The 11270-nt window shown below is 37.8% G+C and overlaps 1 pseudogene; it reads right to left on the bottom strand.

Moving 5' to 3' along the window:
• Window positions 1-269: 269 nt before the first annotated feature.
• LOC147283735 (uncharacterized) lies at window positions 270-2007 on the bottom strand (annotated as a pseudogene).
• Between the last annotated feature and the right edge of the window lie 9263 nt (window positions 2008-11270).

Raw genomic sequence — 11270 nt, forward strand, 5'->3', positions numbered from 1 at the left:
AATATCACATTTCACTTCAAGCAAGAAAGTAAATTTCTATATGTATATTGCAAAAGTCGAATTTCAGCCTCCTGATAGAATCCTAATATCAGGGAACAAAAATTAATCTATTTCCCAGCAGCATGCTCTAATATATCCACAACTACAACCCCAAGAAATTAAACTAAACAAAATGATAGCACATGTAACTAAGTTATAGAGATAAAAAAAAAAATACAATAAAAACATCAGAAGAACCTTACCAAAACAAAAGATAAAAAAGAAGAAGCTTATTGAGGTGGTCGTTGGCCTGACATGTGCATATTTATGGACTCCTCAAACTTGTCGCTCCTCTCCTCAGACTTTTTGATCTTCTCCTCCAAGACATTGATTACTTCACTTTGATGGTCAAGTTGTTGTTGCTGAGTCTCGACAATCTGTTGTTGAGCTTGAAGCTGTTGCTCTAACTCTTTATTCTTTTGAGTCACAAATGCTCGAGAGTGAGATTTTGCAGGTTGAGGGCCAAAACCACAACCCTTTATTTAGCCAGATCTGACCCCAAGGACTTTCGCACATATTTCATCATCTGTCATTGTTCTAGTCCCATCTTCAAGAGTATTCTCATTCCGCATAGTAATCATCTTGTCCTAGAAACCAGAACACCTAATGATCAAAGACCATATATACTTATGTACTTAATGATCAAAGACTACCATATATACTTACCCACATAACTTTTGTTTAGTAATCATCTTGTCCTAAAAATATTGAAGAAAAGGAACCAAAGACCATATATACTCACCCACATAACTTTTGCTCCTGCATCCCATCCATTTTTCTCATTTTTATGTTCTGTTTCAAAGCGATCAATTGCACCTTGCCTCCGACCAGTTTCTTCAGCCTAAGCACATTCATACAATCAAAGTTAATGTTAGTTTATAAATTTTATATATAAAAAAGATTTGCACATGATTAATGTTAGTTTATAATTTTTATATAAAAAAAAAAAACTAATGATATCTTACAATCTCTTCTTGGTGCGCCATAAAAGACTTTGACCCAGCTTTGTGGTTGTACTTTGCCTCCGACCTATTCTTAGTATTTTTCTCTGAGCGTTCCTGCAAATAATTACAAAATAAATTGAAGCAATTCTCAACAAATCCACACAAAGGGCCTGTGAATAGAGGTAGGAGGAGAGAGTATTCTTAAACAAAAAAACAAATAAGCTTTAAGACAAATTAACAAGTTTACCAGGAACTTTGTGCTGGAATAACGTGTACAAAGGAAATCCCATTCTTCCTGAGTAGATACTTTAGGATGTTTGTTTTTTTGGGCCTCATCAATTGTTGGGTACTTAGCAAAATGCAACTTCAGCGCATTTCGAAAATCACAGAACTGTCTTTGAAACAGCGTATTAACACATTTTTGAACATGAGGCAGCAACATATTAATGTCGTACTTACTCTGTATGGAACCAAATTCAAGTTAAACCCATGAGACATCAATTTAAAACTGAAGTGTAAGTGGCAAGCTGATAATTTATTGCAGCAAAAGAGAACATGTATCAGGAGACCCAGTAGAACATGTTGCAGCAAAGAAGCTGATAAGTGGCAAGTTAAACCAAGGAGATGTATGACAACTTAGAGGCGCCAAATAAAATAATATGGACAATGTAATATCAACAGTATATATGGAAAAAATAAGATGTTTTGCAAGAGGAAATGCTAATAGATGTTTTCATATAAGCAATGTACGTAATCATTCAGTGAAAAGAAAAATAAGGAAAAAAATTACTTAATTACTGTTAGTTTTGCAATCATCTTAGTCTTGTCAACTTGATCTATATCCTTCCATTTCTCCACGTTTAGTGGTGCACAAGTTCTGACCATGAAGCCAATTTCATTCACAAACATACATGCATTTGGACCAGTAGGCCTCCCATTCTCAGTATTCAAAGTAACTGGTATTTTGTCCTTTAAGCTGAGTCTGAAGTTTATCAGAATTAAGTCCACGAGACTTTAATCTAACTTTTTTCACAGCACCTACATCACACTTACTAATTAATTATTTGTGGATGCATAAATTTCTCTTTTATTGACATAAAATATAACACATATCGGTACCACTAGTACTGCCCTCAGTGCCAGCTAATGTCACAACAGCAGCATCCTCATCTTATGGAGTTTGCGAAGACACCTCATTAGTAGTTTGGAGAAGACTACGTTTTTTGTTACGGGTTATCATTATGATTACCTGCTATAAAGACATGCAATTATAGTGCACAAAGAAGAAGGCAGGACTTTATTTTTTACTTCTTTAGAAGCCTTGACCGTAGGAATTCAATTCATTAATAGGAAAAAAGTAATATACAGTAAGGGGGGCCATAATGAACCTAACCCCTTAAAAAACATGCAAGCTTTAAAAAGCCCGAAAAAAACAAAACGAAAGAACAAATACATCTATCAAACTTAATCACTATCATCATCACTCTCAAAAACTCCTTCACCTTCACTGTCATCGCCTAATGGAGTAACTTCTTCAGTAACATCATTTATAAAATCAGTAAGATCATCTTCTACTACCCTTATATTATTCTCAATATTTGAACTAATGATCTCATGTTCAACATCTATTTGATTTAATTAGGGATTTTCTAGATCATCTGCCTGAACATGCCATTGCATATCATTGAACTCTTCTTGGTAAGCTTCAGTATTAGTCGCCTGATGACTAACGTCATCTACCTCTTCATCTACATTTATCTCTGGGACATCCCACAAATGTCTATATTCCACTTTTTGTACAACTTTCCAACTAGGACCCAGTTTATAATCATCAAGATAGAACACTTGTTGTGCTTGAGTAGCAACTCTGATCCATCTTAACAAATAAGTACCATCAAATTCAATACGAAGCATTAACAATACCTCAGCAAAATTATCACAAACAATCATCAAATAAAAAATAAATATATACAACTGTAAGAAAAAATGAAAAGGGAGTGAATGGCTGAGGCTAAACGTATTTTATTTATTACTTGAAACCTATTTTTGATTATTTTTTACAACCTAAAGTTAAAGAACTATTGAAAAAAAAAAAAAAAGTCAAAATGACAGAGTATTTTTCATTCATGGCACAAATTAAACAATTTCCATCATAAAAGATTTAACTTAAAAACAAAAAATAGTGTACATACTCTCACCGGAACATGCAATTAGATTTTTTACTTCTTTTGTTACTAAATTGAGTTAAGTGGATTTTAACGTGTGCATCTAAAACAATACAAAATTATTGCACATTTTGATAAATTAAAACAATATAACTTACTCTGTGTTTCCAATAAACGAATATGCTATAGTAACTTTAACTCTCCAGTTGATGAATACGTCTCACCTACACAAAATTGAGAATAGATTTCATTAGTATAACATAATTTAAAATGTTAATATAAATAACAAAAAGAAAACAAAACAAAAAGTAAGGAATAAGCAGAGCCACCTTAAAAAATTAACAAAAATGTTAATATACATCTCACCTACTTCTAATCACCTTAAAGAGCCACCTTGAAAGAAATCAATACGTAAAACAATGTGTAGGGAAGGAGTTGCAAAGAAAGAAAGAAACTAAAACTAAACTTTGGCAATTGTATTACATGTGATAGCCCAATAGTATATGTATAGCCTCAGCCCAATTTTGTATCCATTAACTTCTTGAAATAAATATTGTGCTATATATATATATATATAAATTGCAGGGTCCAGAAGTAGTACTCTCGCAGAATCACTCTTTGGGTTGCAGTAAGAGTATGGCTATGTGGGTGCGGCCATATAATTTATTGATGATCATGATGACCGCATTATTACAGTTTATTTCTTGTATTAGTTTGGTATTGTTGTGCAGTGACAGTAAAAGTACTAGTACTAATAGAAAAGGGATGAAATCAGAGGGTGTGAATTATAATCTAAGTAAGGTAGAGCTATTAGGTGTGAATGTAAGTACAGGCAACAATAACGGAGTTAAATTGCAGCTAAGTATAGAATGGAATTGGAAAAAAAGAGTTAAACTAATTAAATGGAGATCGAATCCCTTTCAATTCCATTCCATATACCTTATTAAATGAAGTTCACTACAATCAAATAATTCAAAAAGCAACAAATGGTGGTCCAGAGAGGAAGCATCAAAGAGAAAACAAAACATAAAGACAAGACCATGAAAACTCAATTGCAGCAAAGAAAACAGAACATAAAGACAAGGCAAAGACAAAACAGAACTAAAGGGGAATCATAATTTTCTTTTGCTGGGGAGGTGAAAAAAAAAAAAAAAAAAAAAAAACCAAAACAGGGGAGCTAGGAGTCACAGTAGAACTTACTGCAGGAGATGGAGGTGTCGTCGATGGCGTCGGTGCCGTCGGTGGAGTTGAGAGAACCAGATAGAGAGTGAGAGAGAGTATGAGGCAGTGGAGGGGGTAGGTGAGGCAATCTTTTCAATTCCTTTACTGAAATGTTATTAAAAGTTAAAACCATCTCAATCTCAGTCCACACAAAAAAAGAGTTAAAACCATCAGAAGTTTCTTTTCAATTTTTTTTTGTTAATAAAATTACAACCATGAGCGAGGAAATTTTAAAGTCCTCGGTGAACACATCATACTGCGACGCACCAATTTTCCTCGCCACATATGCATACCAACAAAACCAATATGTTCCTCGCTATATGGTCATTTTTAGCGAGGAACCATGAATTTTTGTCACAGACATTTAACATTATTTTTCAAATGAGAAAAAAAAGGGCGGTACATCTAAAAACTTTGGAAAATAATTTGCAAAATATATGGTGAGGAATTGAGATTGTCATTGAAATTTAATTAGCAACGAATTCAAATTATTTCCTCGCTGAAACATTGGTGGGTGCGGGAAAAATTCCCGCTAATCTTTTAGTGAGGAAATAAGATTTCCTCGCGCAATGGGTCATTTAGCGAGTATATATGTCGTCACCGAATCCACCATTTCCTTGCTAATTGTTAGACAACTTTAGAGACCAAATTCATCATACTAGGAGCGACAAACTAAACTATTCCTCGCAAAAAATGCTTTACAGTCAGGAAAAATAATTTCTCGCTAAAAGTTTAGTCGCTAAAAACCATCTTTGTTGTAGTGTGATCACTAATAATCCTCAACCACTACTAGCTTTTTGCTTTCATAACCCACAAGGTCTAAGAATTTTCATTGCTAATCTCTCTCTATTCTTTGATCAATTTGTGATTTCTATGGCAATAACATTCTCAGATCCACTAGAGACAATCTCAAATCAAAAAACTTCAATCGCACCTTCTATCCGTATTTTAGTCAATTTAGGGTTTTTCAATTAATTAATATATGCCTCTAACAGGAGGTATTTATACAATACAAGAGCCTATCCTATTCTAGGAAGGAAAGCCAATCTCGGCAAGGCCTAAAGTACAATCCCATAACAATTGGGAATTCCCTAATTACAAGATATTTATTTACACACTAGTCAATGATTCAACACTCCCCCTCAAGGTGGTGCATAGACATCGCAAATGCCCAACTTGACGAGCGAATCGTTAAAAACCGAATTTGATACGGCCTTGGTCAACACATCTGCCAACTGGCTTGTAGTACTGACATACTGTACCTCAACTATCTTTTCTTCCAACTTTTCATAGATAAAGTTCCTGTCAATCTCCACATGTTTCGTTCTATCATGCTGAACCGGGTTCTCAGCAATTTTAATCGCTGATTGATTATCACAATACAACTTCATTGGTTTCTCAGAGGAAAAACCCAACTCCCCCATAAGCCTTTTAAGCCACAGCAATTCACAAATACCTCTCACCATTGCCCGGTACTCAGCTTCTGCACTAGATAGTGAGACAACCTTTTGCTTCTTACTCTTCCAAGTGACCAAATTACCTCCAACAAAGGTAAAATAGCCCGAAGTTGATCTTCTCCTATCTCCTTTACCCCCCCAATCTGAGTCTGTATATCCCAAAACATCTGCATGCCCATGTTTTGAAAACAATAAACCCTTTCCTGGTGCGGATTTCAAATATCTCAAAATCCTTACAACTGCTTCCATGTGTTGCTTCCCTGGATTATGCATAAATCTACTCACAACACTCACAGCATACGCAATGTCAGGTCTAGTATGTGATAAATAAATCAAACGCCCAACTAACCTCTGATACTGTCCTTTGTCAGCTGGAATTTGATCAGAAAGCTCTTCTAAACCATGGTTCTGTTCAATAGGAGACCCAATTGGCTGACTCCCAAGCATGCCTGTTTCCTCTAGCAAATCAAGTACGTACTTTCGTTGGGACAAGAAGATGCCTTGTTCAGACCGGACGACTTCAATTCCCAAGAAATATTTGAGGCCACCCAAATCCTTCATATCAAACTCAGACGACAAATAGTTCTTCAATTTATTCATCTCTTCAATATCATTACCTGTGACCACCATATCATCTACATAAATAATGAGTGCTGTTAATTTGTCTCCCACTCTTTTCAAGAATAGAGTATGATCTGCATTACTCTGTTCATATCCATACTTCTTCATGGCAAGTCGGAATCTACCAAACCAGGCTCGTGGGGACTGCTTCAAACCATATAAAGCTTTTTTTAGTCTGCATACAACATTAGAGCAATTCTGAGTATCATAACCTGGTGGTAACGCCATATACACTTCTTCCTGTAAATCACCGTGTAGAAATGCATTTTTTACATCATACTGTTGCAAGGGCCAACCAAAATTTGCAGCCAGAGATATCAAAACCCGAATGGTATTGATCTTTGCCACAGGAGCAAAGGTTTCCTGATAATCAATCCCATAGGTCTGGGTAAAACCTTTAGCAACAAGCCGAGCTTTATACCTATCAATTGAGCCATCCGGCTTACACTTAACAGTGTATACCCACCTGCAACCCACGGGTCGTTTGCCTTCTGGCAATGGGACCAACTCCCAAGTCTGATTTTTTTCTAGTGCTGTCATCTCTTCAGTCATTGCCGTGGCCCATTTTGGATCTGACAAGGCTTCTTGAACTTTAGTGGGAATATGGACGACAGTCATATTACTGACAAATCCTTGACAAGCCTCTGACAGTCTATGGGCGGATACATACTGAGCAATAGGATATTTCACCTTCTTCACAGCTTCGGGTGAGAATCTATCAGGTGGTACTCCTCGATTACTCCTTGGTGGCAACTGATACCTGTCAACCTCAACATGCTCATGTTCACAAATATTGTTAGTATTAATCACAAAATCTATACTTGCCTCAGGAACCTCAGGAATAGCTGCACGAGGAGAATTGGGAGTGGGTACTGTTGATGACGTGAGAGAGAGGCTTTCGGCAATATCCAGATCCACACTAACACTCGGCTGAACCTGGTTGACGACTTCAGTGGCGGCTTCAGCGGTCCCTTCTTCATGTGCACCAACAGTGGTGTCATGAATTGGACCGGTTGGAATAGAATCCGGAAATAATTCTGTCCAATTCAAAGCTTCCATAGTGCTCTCCCTCGGAAGCAAGGAATGGGATAGCGGAGAAGCAAAAAACATCTCATGTTCAGAAAAAACAACATCCATGGTAACATAGTACTTACCAGTAGGAGGATGAAAACATCTGTATCCCTTTTGTAAGGGATGATAACCCACAAAAACACACTTGAGAGCACAGGGATCAAGCTTAGTACGCATATGCTTCTGTAAATGCACAAACACGACGCAACCAAAAACCCGGGGTGGAAGTGTAAGATGTGAAGGAAGAGGTACAGAGGATGCCAGTGTATCTAACGGCGTCTGAAATTCCAAAACTCGAGTAGGCACACGGTTGAGAAGATAAACAGCCGTGGTAATGGCTTCCTCCCAAAACTGTGGCCCCATATGTGCGCCAATAAGGGCAGCCCGCGTAATTTCAAGAATCTGTCTATTTCGCCGTTCAGCCACACCATTTTGTTGTGGGGTGTAAGGACACGTGGTTTCATGCAAAATACCATGAGTCTGAAAATAAGTGTGTAACTCCTGATTAACGAATTCCCCACCATTATCAGACCGAAGCACTTGTAAATTTGCAGAAAATTGTGTCTTAATCATTTGGTGAAACGTGCGAAATATTGCAGCTACATCACTCTTATGTCGCATCAAATAGAGCCACGTCATTCGAGTGCAATCATCAACAAACAAAACAAACCAACGGAAACCAGAAGAAGTAGTAACAGGAGCAGGTCCCCAAACATCCGAATGAATCAATGAAAATGGCACAGATCTTTTATTAGAACTATCAGAATAAGTAGCGCGGTGGCTTTTTGCCAAAATGCAAGTATTACACCGAAAATTTGAAGGTTTACATGTTGAAAATAAAGTAGGAAATAGATGCTCTAAATAACCAAAAGAGACATGACCCAACCGGTGATGCCATAACCAAATCTGATCCTCAGATGCCCGAGATGACCCTTTTGCAGATAAGGACCGCCCCACGCAGACATCGTCCACATAATACAAGCCCTCTCTCTTAGTACCACGCCCAATGATCTCCCCGCTGCAGAGATCCTGAAGAAGACAGAAATTGGGATAGATTAATACTAAACAATTTAATTGAGCAGTAACTTGCGGAATAGACAAAAGATTATTAGAGAGAGCAGGAATCAACAGGGTATGGTCCAAGGATAAAGAAGGAGTTAAGTCAACTCTTCCAGCGCCAGTAACAGGATATGATATGCCATTTGCATTGGCTACAGTAACACAATTAGGTAAGCAGTTATCACGTAACAAAGATGCATCGAAGGTCATGTGGTTTGTTGCACCAGAATCAAGAATCCAACCCACATCTTTTCCAGAACTAGTTGTAAGGAAAGCATGACCAACACTACCTGATTGTTGAAGAAGGGTAGAATCTACCACAGAGTGAGACATATCAACTGATGTAGCCGGCATGGCAGCCACTGGAGCACACGGCGGCTGGGTTGCAGATGATAGAGGCACTGAAGCCGGCGGTGGCATGGAGGTACACAATGCCACTTTTCCACTTTTCCGAGCCTGCAAACGCTCTTTGTGAGCCGGCCACCAGTCAGGATACCCATGTTTCTTGAAACAGGTTTCCACAGCATGTTTGGTACTTCCACAATGAGTACAATGACCGCCAACAGGCATAAGAGAAGGTGATGTGATGGGATGGTTGCCAACCTTCTTAACTGCCATAGCCATCTGAGAAGTATCACCTTGATTCATCATAGTATGACGACGAAGTTCCTCACGTCTCACGGTGGAAAAAGCCACATCAGGCCCGGGAAGAGGATCAGTACGGAGAATATCTCCCCGAATAGAATCATATACATCATCAAGACCAGCAAGAAACAAATAAACACGATCCTCACCAATTTCAGTCATACGTGTATTTATCACATCTGCTTGAGTAAAGGGAATAGGTCTGCGATGATCAAGCTCCTGCCAAATAATTTGAAGATCAGAATAATAGGCAGCGACCGATCGCCCAGCCTGTTTGGTTGCCATAGCCTTACGGGATAAATCATATAAGATAGATTTATCAGCACCCTCATAGTAGGTCTTGGACACTGCATCCCAGACATTTTTTGCAGTAGGTAAACGGATAAATAACGTCATCACATTCGCCTCCATGGCACCAATAAGCCAACCCTTCACAATGGCGTCTTCCATTACCCACTTGCTATAGGTGGCACTTGTCACCGCCGGTTGAGGAGTGGTGCCATTAAGATATCCCATCTTTCCTCTTCCTGCAACAAACATGGTCACAACTTGAGACCAAAGAGTAAAATTCGGGCCATTCAATTTGACCCCATAAGGAATGGATGTTGGCTCCGGTGCCGTCATGACCACAGGTGGAATAGTAAGAGCCTGAGAAGTGGTGGAAACATCATCCATTATTTTCCTAGAACTTTAGGATGTTTAGAAAATCGGGTAGCAAGAGGGAGAAGCAATCGGCTTCTAGGATAGAACTGAAGAAGAAGCAGTCGGCTTCTTAGAGACACTTCAGGTAGAGAGGAAGGGCAAGCAATCAGCTTGCAGTGGAGAACTGGGCGGAGCAATAGGCTCTGGCAGGTATTAGATTGAAGATAGCGCCTAGGACTAGCTGCTCTGATACCAAGTCAATTTAGGGTTTTTCAATTAATTAATATATGCCTCTAACAGGAGGTATTTATACAATACAAGAGCCTATCCTATTCTAGGAAGGAAAGCCAATCTCGGCAAGGCCTAAAGTACAATCCCATAACAATTGGGAATTCCCTAATTACAAGATATTTATTTACACACTAGTCAATGATTCAACAATTTTCACTCTTGTTTGATCTGAGTAATTTCATTCAACACTAGAAGCAACCCCAAATTTATTTTTGAGATTTATTTATGTGTTCATTGGTTGCCAAGAAAATAGGGGAAAATGAAAGTTAAGAGAAAAAAATATGGCTCATATACATATAATTTGATGGATGAGGAAGAATAAAAAAAAGGGAGATATAACGAAATTTAAGATATTTGTTGCATTTTAATTTCATTTGATTGATCAAAAGAGTTAATTAAATTTGTCAAAGAATATAACAATATTCCTTTGGCGTTTGTACTGTTTCCTTGGTCAAATAAATTCAAAGGCAAAAAAACAATGCAAGAACTGCCTTGAATTTGAGGGAAGATTGATGAGTTCTGTACAATGGTGGGGTGGTGGCTGGGAAATGAAGGGCGATTGATGAGTTTGTGCTTGAATTTCTTTAATTGAAGTTTGTGCTTGATTAATGGGCATGGTCAACAAAATGAGGGACCAAAATTTTCTAGAAGAGTGGAGGTGTGCTTTTAATGTCAAAATGGTTGGGTTTTGGGAGGATACACACATCATTGGAGTAAAAAAAAAAAAAATTCAAAACTATTCTGAGCCATAAGATTTAATTTTGGACATGTGGCATTAAGAGATCAAAAGTTTAGGTCGATTAAAAAAACCAAAGCCATTTTCTATTTCATTCTCTTCCAAGTTCCAGCCACCTGCATTTTTTTTTTCTTCCCTTCCTTTTTCATTTTATTCAAAATTTTGAGAAACTTCATCAAATGCCAAATGGGTTCGAATAGTAGATAGATATTATATTACTATATTAGTATATTACTTGCAAAGCTGCAGTATAAGCCATTATAGATAGCATCTCTCTCATCTCTTTCTCTCTCCCCGACCTCATCTCTCTCTCTCTCTCTCTCTCTCTCTCTCTCTCTCTCTCTCTCTCTCTCTCTCTCTCTCTCTCCCCCAACCTCAT

The sequence above is a fragment of the Dryas octopetala genome, chromosome 5 (assembly GCF_963921425.1).
Source record: "Dryas octopetala chromosome 5, drDryOcto1.1, whole genome shotgun sequence".
NCBI classification, from domain to species: Eukaryota; Viridiplantae; Streptophyta; class Magnoliopsida; order Rosales; family Rosaceae; genus Dryas; species Dryas octopetala.